At 42.8% G+C, this 16,279-nt stretch overlaps 1 protein-coding gene and 1 long non-coding RNA gene across 2 annotated transcripts in view; one reads left to right on the top strand and one right to left on the bottom strand.

Annotated features, from left to right (window-relative positions):
• The window catches only part of LOC120717317, an 8,579-nt gene extending 4,650 nt beyond the window's left edge, over positions 1–3,929 (bottom strand). Inside the window, exons 1-2 of the long non-coding RNA XR_005692176.1 lie at positions 3,917–3,929; positions 1,320–1,324 (exon numbers count right to left, since the gene is read on the bottom strand). This is a non-coding gene — a long non-coding RNA (uncharacterized LOC120717317). The remainder of the gene's footprint in view (positions 1–1,319; positions 1,325–3,916) is intronic.
• The window catches only part of LOC120717279 (zinc finger protein 708-like), a 274,392-nt gene that overhangs the window by 254,077 nt on the left and 4,036 nt on the right, over positions 1–16,279 (top strand). The window lies entirely within an intron of this gene.

Below are 16,279 nucleotides of genomic sequence, written 5' to 3'. Positions count from 1 at the left end.
GCTCCTGATGCAGGAAGAGCTGTATTCATTTTAATTGACAGCTTTTTGATGTGAGGAACGCCATGCAATATATCCACACCTCCAGTGAATGGACATGAAAGGTACCTCTCCAGCCCCCCTGCTTCTGGCTTTCCTGACCCAATGGATCCATTATCTTTGTCAGTTAGGCCGCTGTTTGTGCTGTCATCATCGAGCTCTGTGTCTAGGTGATGTCTGATGAAGTGGAGACCTGTGGAAAGATGTATGGTTTTCAAAAGAATCAGGTCTGCTCACTATAGTGCTGTATACACTGCCAAGCTGCAAAAACAATTTGCAATGAATTCCAGATTAGATTCTGCTCCCTCGTAACACTGCTCTTTATTCAGGTGACATGAATATGCATAGGCTCATTAACATAGGTACACATGTGAACAAAGAGTACCGTGTGTTGGGGGGGGTCAGAATGTGACCCGATAAACGACTTCCCTAAACCTGCTGGTCTGGAAGTACAGCACAAAGGCACTTATACTGAAATAGATATAGTCCTTCCATCCATCTTCATCCGCTTTGTCCGGGGCCGGGTCGCGGGGGCAGCAGCCTAAGCAAAGAGGCCCAGACCCCCCTCTCCCCAGCCACCTCCTCCAGCTTATCCGGGGGAACACCAAGGTGTTCCCAGGCCAGCCGAGAGATATAATCTCTCCAGCGTGTCCTGGGTCTGCCCCGGGGCCTCCTCCCGGTGGGACATGCCTGGAACACCTCACCCAGGAGGCGCCCAGGGGGCATCCTTGTCAGATGCCCGAACCACCTCAGCTGGCTCCTTTCGATGTGGGCAGCAGCTGCTCTACTCTGAGCCCCTCCCGGATGGCCGAACTTCTCACCCTATCTCTAAGGGAGAGGCCAGCCACCCTTCGGAGGAAGCTCATTTCTGCCGCTTGTATCCGCGATCTCGTTCTTTCGGTCACTACCCACAGCTCGTGGCCATAGGTGAGGGTAGGGACGTAGATCGACCGGTAAATTGAGAGCTTCGCTTTTACACTCAGCTCCCTCTTCACCACGACGGACCGGTGCAGCGTCCGCATTACTGCAGCTGCAGCCCCAATCCGTCTGTCGACCGGCTCCCTTCTCCCATCACTCGCGAACAAGACCCCGAGATACTTGAACTCCTCCACTTGGGGCAGGAACTCATCCCCGACCCGGAGTGGGCACTCCACCCTTTTCCGGCTGAGAACCATGGCCTCAGATTTGGAGGTGCTGATCCTCATTCCCGCTGCTTCACACTCGGCTGCGAACCGTTCCAGTGCGAGCTGGAGGCCCTCACCCGATGAAGCCAACAGAACCACATCATCTGCAAAAATCAGAGATGAGATTCTGAGGCCACCAAAGCGAAAGCCCTCCGCCACTTGGCTGCGCCTAGAAATCCTGTCCATAAAAATTATGAACAGAACCGGAGACAAAGGGCAGCCCTGGCGGAGCCCATCACCCACCGGGAACGAGTCCGACTTATTGCCGGCAATGCGAACCAAGCTCTTGCAACGGTTGTATAGGGATCGAATGGCCCGTAGCAATGGGCCAGACACCCCATATTCCCCGCAACACCTCCCACAGGACACCCCGAGGGACACGGTCGAATGCCTTCTCCAAGTCCACAAAACACATGTAGACTGGTTGGGCAAACTCCCATGCACTCTCAAGTATTCCTGAGAGGATAAAGAGCTGGTCCAGTGTTCCGCGACCAGGACGAAAACCGCATTGTTCCTCCTGTATCCGAGGTTCGACTAACGGACGAACTCTCCTTTCCAGCACCCCTGGCATAGACTTTCCAGGGAGGCTGAGGAGTGTGATCCCCCTGTAGTTGGAACACACCCTCCGGTCCCCTTTCTTAAGATGGGGACCACCACCCCATAGATATAGTGTGTTTGCGATACCATATATCAGTAAGAGAAGATATACCTCTCTCATGACCTTAAGCACACACAGTCTTTGCAGACTACAAAGGATCAGACCCCTACCAATATGACATTGACTATAAACTCTAAGCATATATAAGTAAATATTTCTAAGCATAAAATGACAATTCGACAATATAACCCTGACACTAGCCTCTTAAAGCTGGGCATACACTGTGCAATTTTTGTCCATTTTGAGACGATTTATCAGCCGTTTGACCCGTGTTGGGGAAAAGCCAGAGTTCGTCTTAATTGTGTGTCGTGCATCATGTAGTATACATGGGGTAATGAGAAGCGATTAATACCTCACGACAGCTCCCGATCATCAATCATCTGGTCGCAAGATAATCCAACCTGTTTAAACACCCGGTCGCCCTTCATGAGGGTGTCAACGCAGCCTATGACACAGAAATGCTGCTGGACACAAGCGATGGAGGCACAACTTGTAGAATTTTGCAAGCTCATCTGAGTACGGGAGCGTAGAGCTGCCACCCAGGCAAACAAAATAGACGTATATGATGTTATAATGTGAAAACTTTATTGTTCTAACAGTGTACTATCATGTTGTTATTGCAATGTACGTAATTATCACTTCAAACAAAAAACCTTTTGTACAAAACTGTTATATAGTACAAACGTCATAATTATGTATATTTTAATAATATGGTAGTATATTGTACAAACATGAAAAGTATATTGTTAGAACAATAAACATTTCACATTATAACGTGAGATAGCTCAGTTTTTCCGTTTGCCGGTGGTGGAAGCTCTACGCTTCCATATCGAGGCTTTTCAGTGTGACCTACAAACGTCTAACCCCTGCGATTCAATCGTACAGTTTGAGCAGGAGCTAAATAAGGTGATTGAAAAAAATTGTACAGTGTATATCCAGCTTAATGCAGACTGTTTTAAATTAAACAAGCTGCTGTTTCACATAATAAACCCTGTCGACCGCTGTATTGCCTTCTGATTTAACAGTTAAAGCAGTAGAGACGAGCTGTGTTTACATCTGCGTGGAACTCTAGCTTCGTTAACCAGGCTAGCTTAGAGTTCACGCTAGCTAACCAGCGAGGAGTTAAAAGCGGCGAAAACAACACCCACAAACTTATCTCACTACAACATAGGGCCGAAAATATGACGTGATTCTAGTGTTTTGTCCCTCTGTGGGGGGATACTCCCACTAGGTTTATATCTGGGACTCTCCACCATTTGACCTTAGAACTGAAGAAGCTTCTTGGATGAGAGGTGAAACGTCTTCAAGCAACTTAAAGAAGTCCAGACGCTTTTCTTTGCAAGCTCCTTTGACTACGATGACCTGGATGACTGAGAACCTTCACAGACATTCTAGTGTAATCAAACTCGGGGCTTGAGCTCGACACAGCTGCTGTAACTTAAGACTGACATCCAACTAACCACAGCTAAAAAGATATTTAGAGTAAACGTACTGTGACACTTTTCCTCAGGTTACATGAGTTGGTGTTTTTTCACGCTGAAAAGTCGGTTTGTTTTGGCTCGCACTGAAGAATCCGACACTGAAGACATAGCTGTTCTTTGTTTCACTTAAAAGCAGTACAAATTTTTGTAAATGAGGCCAAGGTGTTCATCCTCTTCAGTTCTAGCGGTAACAGCTTACTCTGCCATGTTTTCATGTGTTTCTTCTTTCCGTGTGTCCGCTACTTTAAAACGCTTGGGCTGCTCTGTCCGCCACAGTGTCAGACTGGTCATGTGACTGCATGGCCACATCTGATTGGTAAAAGAGTTGCAGGAAACTCCAGTGGTGGCATGATCCATTAGTAGCAGTATTATCTAATGTGTGAAATTAACGAGTCAAATATTGCCAAATGTAGCGGAGTAAAAGTACAGTTTCTTCATCACAAATGTACTCAAGTAAAAGTAAAAAGTATCGTGCAAAATAGGTACTTTTTTTTTTTTTTCCCCAAAAACTTACTCAAGTAAATGTAACGGTGTAAATGTGATTCGTTACTACCCACCTCTGCCAGTGAGCTGAGCGTTATAATGTAAACAGTAAAATGTAATTGGACGTTGGCAGAGATGCTCTTTGTTTCAGGCAATGTTCAGGATTAAAATGTTGAAGCAATTCCCTGACTTACTGTGTTTGTGTCTTTGTTTAGAAGCAGAGCGACACAGATGGATCCACTTCTCAACCCTGTCGTCACTGTGGTGGTGGGAAAGAGTTTCTCTGTGACCTTGTGGAAAAAACTTTCAGTCATCAACAAGCCTAAAAGTACATCAGCGTAGACACACTGGAGACAAAATGAACTACTGCAAAGAATGTGGAGAGGTTTTCCCCAAACCAAGTGAATTAAAACGACATGAAGTCATTCACAGTGGGGTTAAAAAGCACGTGTGTGACCAGTGTGGGTCATCCTTCACCACTGCAGGTTACCTTAAAGTAATAACGAGTCCACACAGGAGAGAAACCATACAACTGTAGACACTGTGACAGAAGTTTCTCATATTCAGGGACTCGTGATTGCCATGAACTTCGACATATTGAAGTGAACTTAATAACAGTGTGACAAGAGCTTTAAGAATCTCAGTTTATAATCCGAACATAAACGATCCCTCACTGTAAATAAACTGTTTCACTGTTACCAATGTGCAAAAACATTCACTTCATTATCTGCTCTGTGCAAACATCAGCGCGATCCTGCAGGACGGACTGCACTGGATCACAGTGAATCTGAAGAGACAGAAAGATCCTCTCTGGTTTTCAGGGTCAGACTTACAAACAAGATCAGGCTCCACAGAGTTCAGATGGAATCTCCTGTAAAGAGTGTCAGCTGATGTCACACTTGGAATCTCATGAGGGTAGCTCTGAGTTTGGACTTCAATTCAGGAAGAAATAACATTCGAAATGTTGTTGTTGTTGTTTTTTTGTTGTTTTTTTCCCCATGACTGAGCTCGTAATGCCTATAGTCGTATTAAACTAATTTTTTTTTAATTTAAATTATTTCAAATTCTATTATTTCTTTTTGGACCCTCAGAAAACACCAAATTCTTTTTACATGTAGATAGATGCTGGATGCCGGTAGAGTTACGTATTCTGAATACTTTGGATTACTTAATATATTTTCATGCCTATTACAACTATATGAATGTACTATTGCTATGTGATTTATTACTATTATTGAAGGCCACTCGCCATACCAATACCAACTAATTTTTAAATCTTAATGTAAATGAGTAACAGTAGGGTGGACATTAGGTATGGCTTTTTGCAGTGATCTTGCATAGAAACAACTTCTGTATCAATAATATGTTTCCTTTTGTCTACTTTGCGGCTCTGATTTCTGGACTTGCATCAATAATCCTGAATGTTACATTTGGGAAGCTGCAAGTCTTTTACTTTTTTTATTTTATTTTTTTATTTTATTTATTTTTTACGGATTTTGATTCTCCAAAATGTATCGCTGTCACGTTAAATGGTTTTCCCATGGGACACCGTATTTAGTAGTAGTTGTTGTTATAGATATTGTTTTACCTTACAGTTAACTGATATTGTATAAATACTTGAACTTAACTCTTGTTTTTGATCTTCTGGCTGACTGGTGTTTTCACCCGTAATACGGTAGAGGTGGGGGGGGGATCGATACAGCAAAGATCTTGATATTTTGCGTTGTGATGTTAGTCTCAAATACAGTGACACCAAACATCGATATTTATTAAAGAAAATAAATACTCTGGGAATTACTCTGGGAATACAATGAATAAGGGAGCTCATCTATAAGAGGCCAACTTTCTGCAAACAGTTGCGCTCTGACTTGAAGTGACTGCAATCACTTTGGGAGAGATTGTTGCAGGTTTTAAATAAATGCTGCCTTATTTATAAATGCAGACTAAATGCTACCATGTTTTCATCAGTTTGGTGTATGCTTGGTCAGTGAGCACTGCTCGAGGGGACTCGACTCACCGGGTTGGTTAGGCAGTTGCCGTTAATAGACTTACATTAGTTTATGTTTGCTAACTAAAAGCAGAACTTACTGGAATATAAAGACACTAGAACTAGAAATCAGTCTAAGGGGGGGTCACTTTTATGCTGCCTCTGACTTCAACATTACGTTTAAAGTTAACCTGAGGGTATACCAGTCTACTTTTAACTCTCTATCTTTTAAGCAGTAAGTGGTTCTTCGTTGGGAAAATCTCCCGCTTACAGTGGCTTGCAAAATTATTCGGCCCCTTTGAACTTTCCCACATTTTGTCACATTACAGCCACAAACATGAATCAATTTTATTGGAATTCCACGTGAAAGACCAACACAAAGTGGTGCACACGTGAGAAGTGGAACAGAAATCCTACATGATTCCAAACATTTTTTACAAATAAATAACTGCAAAGTGGGCTGTGTGTAATTATTCAGCCCCCTGAGTCAATACTTTGTAGAACCAGCTTTTGCTGCAATTCCAGCTGCCAGTCTTTTAGGGTCTGTCTCTACCAGCTTTGCACATCTAGAGACTGAAATCCTTGCCCATCCTTCTTTGCAAAACAGCTCCAGCTCACTCAGAACCACTTCATAAAGTGGTTGTTCAGGTTTAAGCAGTGGGAGGCGAAAACCTAATATATCCATAAGTGATGGCTTAACCTTCTGCATTCAAGTATAAGTTTGTCTAAGTCCGCCATTGTAGAAATTCATTGCACCGAAAGAAAAACGTGCACAGTGTGACGTCAAAATAGGCGCACACCTTTGACGCTGCGTTTTCTCAGTTTTCCTCATCCACACGTAAATGCAAAAACTTGAGTTTTCGAAATATCCACCCTGGCAGGCGTTTTTTAAAATCTCCGTTTTCAGCGAACGAAAACGAGGTTTACGTGTGGACGAAAGGTGTAAACGCATAGAAAAATCTGCGTTTTCAAAAATACCCTGGTACGTGTGGACGTAGCCTTATTCATTATTCAAGGCACAAACAGAAAGTCATGTACACGTGCAACGTAAAGGTGAGCGTGCAACGTAAAGGTGAACGTGCAACGTAAAGTTAGGTGAGTGTGCAACGTAAAGGTGAGTGCAACGTAAAGGTGAATGTGCAACGTAAAGGTGAATGTGCAACGTAAAGGTGAGCGTGCAACGTAAAGGTGAATGTGCAACGTAAAGGTGAGCGTGCAACGTAAAGGTGAGCGTGCAACGTAAAGTCACGTGGACATGCCGCGTGAGCATTCGAACTGAGTCTAAAGTTTTCGTGTGCGAATTGAAGCGGGTGCTCTCCAATCATCAAAAGTAACAAAGTCATTGAACACATTTATACAGTTACCTTTACATTTACCAATCATATCACAGATTTACACTTTTTTTTTTTGTAGTATGCAAAAAGGCAAAGACAGAGCGACAGTCTGGGTCAATGGTGGCCGAGGCGACGGCAAGGCTAACAAAGGAACCCTCGAAGCGTTAGGCTAGCTTTGTAACAGAATATAACAGAAAAGTATGAAACTCCAGCTGAGTTGTAAGATGAAAAGTGGACACAATTTCGGGCTCCCACATTTTGTCAGAAACTGTACATTAACGAGTTTTTTACTGTTATTCAAATGCAACTGTGGAAATAACAAATAGAAGAAAATTCATTCATTCTTACCTTATACTAATCGTGGTGCAGGCCAGTGCAGTGCATGAACTGATGCCTTCTCCGGTCAATTCCGCTGAGAGTAAATCTAATGTCCCGCTCTACTGTACAAGACAATGGTTACCTGGAGGGATGTACCACTGTGAGAGGGGTGCTGCGGAATAGTCCAAGTGATCGCTGCTTTAATTTCCCGCTCAACTATACATAAATTGCAGGTCGACACGATTTTTCAAAGCTGGTGAACTAGACCAAAGTCATTGATACCAAAAGAACAATAAATCCACTTTCTCCGGTACTTTATACCCGCTCAGTTGCAGTGCAGTTTAATGCACTACTAGAAATCGATGGCTTTTTGATGGTGTCCGGCGCGGAATGATGGTCAACTATAAATAGACGTTTTCTACACATTGTTGTTGTCACCTGGTCGACTACAAATAGATCAAATATCAATGACAAAAAAACAACGGTAAATCAACATCATTTCAACGTCCCTATAGTAAGACCATGGGTTTACCACAGTATTTCAATGTTGTTACAACAGTGACATTTCAACCCTGACCATAACGACGGATTGGATGAAAAATCAACATCGATTCAATGTCGTCTTGCTATCTGGAATCTTTTGATTGGTCGACATGGTACATTTTTTGACCATTAGGAAAGGGTGGGGTTTTTTGGTTTTGTCTTCGCTCACAGGTGGAAAGTGCTTTATGGCATTTTCCTTATGAAACACAGTTTTTACCGTTTCTTCCCGCAGTAAATATAAACAATGATAGTATTCAGGAAGAAAACCAAATATTTCATATTTTTAACATAACTCTGGTTTTACGTGGCCGATCAACACAATTTAAAAACTCCATCAACGCTGTCATAGCCTGATACCACAATTTTTCTTAAAAATGCCAGCCAAGTGCCAATTGCTTTACACGTAATAGAGGATTTCTCAAAAGGGTCTGGATTGGTCCTAAACTTAAATAAATGTCAATTATTGCCTGTCAAAGAGTGTAATGTTCAGAGTATTTGTAATATAACAGTTAAAAATGAAGCAACATATTTAGGTCTGATTATCTGCAAAGATCCAAAAGACAGAATTTTACTAAATTGTCCCCCAATTATTAAAAAATCTCAAACCAAATTAAATCAATGGTTGCAGAGAGATTTAAGTTTAAGAGGAAGGGTATTGCTCTCAAAAGCAGAAGGTCTGTGTCGACTGACTTATGCAGCAATTTCTCTGCATGTGGACGGCAAAACTTGTAAGGATATCGACCGAATGCTCTTCAACTTGCTCTGGAAAAACAGGACACATTACATCAGAAAAAGTGTATTGATGAATGACTATGAACACGGTGGTCTCAATGTTTTGGATTTTACTACTCTAAACAATACATTTAAGATTAATTGGGCTAAACATTTTCTTAAAATCCGGTATCCATTTGGAAGTTTGGTGGTCTAAGTTATCTTAGGTTGTGATTATAATATAGATAAGCTTCCAGAAAACCTTTCGATGCTTCACAAACAAGTTCTATTAGCTTGGTCCCTTATATATAAACACAACTTTACACCCCATACGTATTCAATTTGGAATAATAGGAACATAGTGTATGAAAATAAATCTTTTTTTTTCTAGGTGGGTTGAGAAACGGATTGTTTTAGTGAATCAGCTGTTTAATCCTAATGGGCAGCTTATGTCCTATTCAGAATTCTTAAACACCTATAAATTTCCAGCCACACCCAAAATATGCCATATTATTTTGATGCAATACCTACGGGTATTATAATGCTTTTTAAAGGTATTCAACCTTGCATATCATCTGTTTCTCCCCAACCCTTTAGATTCACACATAGGAAGAATCTGTCTGACAAACCGTAGTAAAAGTAATAAGAATATCCGTGCTTTGTTCCAGACAGAATCTCTAACTATTCCACATGTGGTCTCTTATTGGAATTTCTTTGTCAGTGACATTAACTGGAAAAGAGTATGGACAATTCCTAACAAGTATCTGGTAACGAATAAAGTGAAGGAAGTCTCATTTAAAATACTGCATAAATTTTATCCTGCTAATCATTACGTGACAAAGTTCAAAAGGGACATAAATGTGAACTGTGGATTTTGTGGAAGCCATCCTGAGACTGTGCAACACCTTTTCTGGATCTGTTCATACGCTAGAACATTTTGGAAAGACTTCAGTAGATTCATTGCTGGACATCTCTATAAAGACTTTACTGTGAAATGGGAAAATCTTGTATTTTGTTTCTTTCGAAGGCAAAAAAAAGAAGATGCTTACTTTATAATAAACTTGTTAGTTATCTTAGCTCAATTTATTTTCACAAATGCAAATACAGTAACAAAAAACCTAATTTTAAACATTACTTTAATGATGTTTTATGTTACATAAAATTGATTAGTGGATCACTCAACAAAAAGGCTATGAAAACTATTACTATTTGTAGTAATTACAAATTATTTGAATGTTTGTAATTCTTTGTATCACACCCTCTGGCATAATTAATTTTGTTCTGGTTGTATACATGTTCGTATACTGTTTCTTAATAAAGTTTATTTAAAAAAAAAAAAAGAGGACGCGGCTCATGAATTTGGACACCCCCCAAATGTAGCTTCTGAGTCACGTGACCGCACAGCAACGAATCACAGCAGCAGAAAATGGGGCGGAGCAAAGCAAGTGTGCAAGAGAGGAGTCGAGCAGAGAGAGCTGCTTTTTCATGAAACGGGAGTAAAGTAGTGAACTTAGAGGAGAGAAACAACTAAAGTATCGATCATAAACCACTACCAACGTCCTGATCGATATCTGCATCGATCTGCCCACCCTTGTCTCCTGGATCGTAGCTGCGATCAGCGTGAACCACGTGGGTCTCTGCTCCCTGATCTGTTTCCTGTGTTTGGAAAGAGTTGCAGCTTCATCGCGGAGTTTCTCTCGGTTTGTGGGCTCATCTAAAGGTAAGCACCGAGCTAACTTTACTGTGAGTTCAGTTCATGTTGAGTTTAGCTCCTGAATGAGGTCTTCTGCTGCTCTCCTCGGTGTCTGTTCACAGTTTATTGTGAACACGTTGAGAGAAGAGTGAGAGAGTGTTTGGAGAAAAACACCAACTAACCATTAGCTCAGCATGCTGGGAGAAGTTGGAGCAGAAAAGTCTTTTCATTGTCCCTGCAGCTGTTTTTCTGCCTGCACCAAACCTCTACAGCCTCATTTGTATTTACCGCGTTGACTACATCCACGATTAAAAGACCTTACGCCCCTACAGCGTTATGTACGGTTCAATGTGTGCTCGCTATTCATTGTGCCTTTAGGTGCAGCTGCCCGTACTCACAAAGAAAGTTTTGGTGTGATTCTCCTTTGCTGAGATCAACATGTCTGAAACAACTTTTTTTGTGTTTTTGATGCAGTGTTTTCTATAATTCCGTCATAATGGTTTGTATGAGCAGTGAAACGTGTTTTACCAAACTTAAAGAAGTCCAGCCGCTTTCTTGTAGAAATTGTTGAACAACATGACACTAACATTACATTTTCCATTTGTATTGTTGCGAGCCTTGTATACCGATAAGATAAATAGATAAGACGAGGCCAAAAAACTGTGATGCGCCCACATTTTGGGAGAGCTGCACGTGTTTTACTGAATCAGGAGACAGACACACACAGTGCAGTGCGGACTTAAATCCACATGTGGCAGCACTGAAAGTAAGAGAGACCTTTAACCTTTGAACCTGTCCCTTATAGAGAAGGAAAACAATCACAAAAGTACCCAGTAGGGCTGCACGATTAATCGTTAGAAAATCGCGATCTCGATTCATACTTATGTGCGATCTCATTTCGAAATGACAACGATTAAAAAAAAAAAGAAAAGACGACAGCGATTGTACCGCATTTTGATCCGGGACGTACTCTGCATGATAACAAGCGCTCACTCTTCCTGCTCAACAAATGACAAGGGCGGAGCCCTATACCACGTGATACAGAAGCTGTGCCGTGTGATGCTAAAATTAGCAGGGAAAAAACAACGGAGAGCACGTCAGGGATGACGAGAAAGTGACAGGAGAAAATCCGTCCCGGTCAACCACCCAAACATCAATAACGGGAACCTTATACAGCGCTTCCCTATACCCGTCGAACTCCCGCAGGCACAAAGACATTAGGGAGGCTATCACTTGTCACCTGACCAAAGATATGGCTCCCATCAACACTGTGCAAAACGAGGGATTTAGGAAAATGATCAACACCCTAGACAAACGCTACACAGTGCCGTCCCGCAACTATTTTTCTATTGTTGCACTACCTGCTCTATACACGCAGCGTCGAGCAACGGTGGAGACGGAATTTCAAGCAGTACAACATTTTGGCAACAACAAAACGTGAGACATTTGTTGTTTTTATGTTTTTATTGTTTTTTGTTCAGTCTCAACTGTTACGAAGTTGATGTGCAGTTAATAAGTGCAATAAATATTTATACTGGAAAAGAAAATCGTGAGAGAATCGTGATCTCAATTCTAAGCCAAAAAATGTGATTCTCATTTTATGCAAAATCGTGCAGCCCAAGTACCCAGTGACTGTGCTGGTTGGGATTGTAAAAAAGTTAAATAAATAAAGACATAAAAATGTAAACATTTTAAAATGCCTGCCTCTACAAAAAGGAATGAGATGGTATTGTGATTTTGGGAGAAAATGTGACATTGTTAAAGCCATAATTTCCCATTTCTGAAGACTGCTTCAACAAAAATGCAGGTTTAATAGTTAATGATGGTTGATAACAGCTTGGTTATTGTACTGTATATTTAACTTATAAATTCGTAAGTATGTAATATATCAGTGTGTATTTTCTGTTTCCCTTTTAGTTGTTGTAAACATGAACGCTGTCACAGATGGTCTTGGTGATGTGTTAAATAAGGAATTTTTGTGTTATAATGGAGTACCACCTAATGTGTGTGGGATCGTATAGGAATGTGGTCAATTGGGGTCCTTAGGGACTAGTAAAGCACTATACAAATACAGGCCATTTACCATTTTTATTACATTTTAATTACATTTGCAGATTGTTTCGGTGGAGTTTAATAAACTCAGCCGTCTACATTGGAGTATATTCTCGAGCATCTCACACTTCTGATAATCAGTTGTCTGCTTGACGTTTATTCAGCTGTGTAAAAACTATAACTTTAATCTCAGCCAAACCGATTTACTCAGGAACAAATAAAATACTAAAAAAACCAAACAATAACATTTTCTAAGTTATCCAAGTGACTCATATATCATGTTTAACCTGAGTAGAGTGAAAGACAACAAAGATGTTTAAACGTTTATTTTGTGACCCAGAAAGAATAATAAGAGTAATATTAAAACTAACCAGCTGCCGCCATTGTAGGAAACTGAGCTTTTTTTTTTATTTTTTATTTTGAAATATATACAGGGTGTAGCATCCCCTGGGTAAAGGTGGTGGTATGCAGGGAGCTCAGTGGTAGGGGTGGGCGATATAAACGATATACGATAGAAAACAATATAAATTTGACCAACGATAGAGATTTTGACTATATCGCTCTATCGCGATAGCGCATGTTGATGAGGTCATCAAGCTGCGCCTGTTTTGGTCGAAAGCATCGCGCGGCTAAAACCATTATCATCTGCAAATTATGGCGACAGTCACAGCAAAGAGATGAAGCCCTTTTGAAATTGGGGAAAGCCAAAACTGCGCTTCCTCCACCTCCGTAACATTGATTCATTAATGTTGAATTCTCTCGCAGCTGCTCTGTTCCCATGTTGTTGCAGTATATTAATAACTAACCTCGTATTGTGGATAGAATGATCTCAGTTGTTCTCCTGACTGAAGTTTGGCCCGTGTACAGCATCCTGCTATACGATTGCATTTTCCCGGACCACCAGAATCCCTCACGTTAACTTTTAATGAGTGAAAAAAAGTTGGCGTTCATCCTCCAGCTTCATTGTGCTAATGTTATGCTAACATAGCTGTGTCGCTAGCAATCACGTAGCACAACATTATATATCAGGTAGTCAGACTTCAGTAACCCCTCAAAGGCCACTGCTGTTTAGTTTTCTGTCTTCATTTATGTTGGAAGTGATAGCAGAGCTGTATGTTTGAATTAGTTTCAAAAATCTCTTAGAACATGTCTTGTTTAGGTGTAAACTAGCGAACTAACTTCCTGTTAACTTCTATCTCTGTTAAATTTAATAAATTCTGTTTTCATGGATGCATCGATGTAAAACTTAATTGTTACACCCGATAAAGCAGCAACGCTGATGATTTAATTAAAGATGAAAGAATTTAGACTGTTTTTGAGAAGATGGCGCCGGTGAGGTCGGCTGCCGTCACGACTGCTCCGACCACCTTTTCTTTGTCTTTGTTTTTTAAGTTAGTTTTCAGCATTTCGAAATCGGCAAAATCACCACCATTGGGTACATTAGGTATGACAGTGACACTCTTGTTTCTATTGGTATACAATGTACTCACAATTCGAAGTTTTTAACTCCGGATCTGAGCTGGCCGAGTGAGATCTTGAGGGAGAACAAAGGGAAGCGGCGGCGGCCTAGAGGGAAGCGAGCCGGCGTCAGGAACAGTCTGAGAGCTCGTGCACACCGCACACCTCTGCCTAGCATCCTGCTCGCCAACGTCCAGTCACTGGAGAACAAGCTTGACGACCTCAGGGCCAGGGTAAAGTTCCAGAGAGACATTCGGGGACTGCAATCTCCTCTGCTTCACCGAGACATGGCTGAACCCAGCGGTGGCCGGACCACGGCATCCAGCCGGCCGAGTTCTTTCTCGGTTCACCGCATGGACAGGACACGGGACTCGGGGAAGTCAAGGGGAGGCGGCGTGTGTTTAATGGTGAACAACAACTGGTTGCAACAGTGCGAACGTTGTTCCTCTCACACGCTCCTGCACACCAAATCTGGAACTACTGTCCATCATGTGTCGTCCTTTTTATCTACCTCGGGAATTTACATCGGTCATTGTAAGTGCCGTTTATATTCCACCCACAAGCGGACACGGTCACCGCCTTATGCGAGCTGCATGAGGCACTCACACAGCACCAGACACAACACCGGGACGCTGCGCTTATTGTGACGGGGGACTTTAATAGCGCCAACCTCAAACGCGCAGCGCCGAACTTTTATCAACACATCACCTGCCCCACCAGAGGTTAAAGGACACTGGACCACTGCTACACTACGGTCAAGGACGGCTACAAGGCACAATCCCGCCCTCCTTTTGGCAAATCTGATCACACCGCCATCTTCCTCATCCCAAAATACAAACAAAGGCTGAAACAGGAAGTTCCGGTTAAGAGGAAGGTCGCGCGCTGGATGGATCAATCGGTGGCCGCGTTACAGGATGCACTCGATGACGCAGACTGGGGCATGTTCAGAAACAGCTCCGATGATGATGTCAACATGTTTACGGAAGCGGTTGTGGGATTCATCGGGAAACTAGCGGATGATACCGTGGAGACAAAGACTATCACAACGTTTCCCAACCAGAAGCCGTGGGTGGATAAAACCATCCGCGACGCTCTGAGATCCCGCACCGCTGCCTACAACACGGGACTCAAGACGGGGGACATGGACCCGTACAAAGCCGCGTCATATAACGTGCGGAGGGCGGTGAAAGAGGCGAAGCAGCGCTACGGGAGGAAACTAGAGTCACAACTCCAACAGAGTGACTCTAGGAGCCTGTGGCGGGGACTAAGGACAATAACGGACTATAAAGCACCAACAACCGGTATGACGAACGCGGCCGTGACTCTGGCAGACGAGCCTGAACACTTTCTATGCTCGCTTCGAGGCTGCAGCTAAGGACTCCAACGATGCTAGTGTTAGCGGTGCTAACGGCTGCAGACAGGAAGATACTGCCAGCACCGGAAACGTGCTCGTCATCTCCGAGCATGAAGTAAGGAGAGCCTTCAAGAGAGTGAACACCAGGAAAGCAGCAGGCCCAGACGGCATCCCAGGTCGTATCCTAAGAGACTGCGCATACCAGCTAGCTCCTGTGTTCACTGAGATATTCAACATCTCTCTATCTCAGTCGGTGATCCCCACATGCTTCAAAGAGTCCATCATTGTTCCTGTCCCGAAGAAACCCCACCCTGCTTCTCTCAATGACTATCGCCCTGTAGCCCTCACCTCAGTAGTGATGAAGTGCTTTGAACGCCTGGTCAGAGACTTCATCATTTCTTCACTACCAGACACACTGGACCCACTACAGTTCGCTTACCGTCCAAATCGTTCCACAGACGATGCCATCTCTCATCTCCTCCACACATCACTCACTCACTTGGACACTAGAAGGGGGAATTATGTTAAAATGCTCTTCATAGACTACAGCTCTGCATTTAACACCATAATTCCCTCCACACTCATCACCAAGCTGGAGCATCTGGGACTCAGCTCATCTATGTGTCTGTGGATCTCCAACTTCCTAACTGGCAGACCACAGGCAGTAAGGATGGGCGGACATGTCTCAGCCTCCACCACTCTCAGCACTGGAGCCCCCCAGGGGTGTGTTCTGAGCCCCCCTGCTGTACTCTTTGTACACATATGACTGTGTGGCCACTACCAGCTCCACCACCATCATCAAGTTTGCTGACGACACCGTCGTGGTGGGCCTGATCTCTGATAACAACGAGACGGCCTACCTGAAGGAGATTAGGAATCTGGAGAACTGGTGCCAGAGGAACAACCTCCTTCTAAACGTCAGTAAGACAAAGGAGCTGATAGTGGACTTCAGCACTAAGCAGGAGAGGAACTACCAGACCCCTGTCA

Source organism: Simochromis diagramma, unplaced genomic scaffold (assembly GCF_900408965.1).
Source record: "Simochromis diagramma unplaced genomic scaffold, fSimDia1.1 OVJJ01000097.1, whole genome shotgun sequence".
NCBI lineage: Eukaryota > Metazoa > Chordata > Actinopteri > Cichliformes > Cichlidae > Simochromis > Simochromis diagramma.
This window is presented reverse-complemented; position numbering and strand designations above follow the sequence as displayed.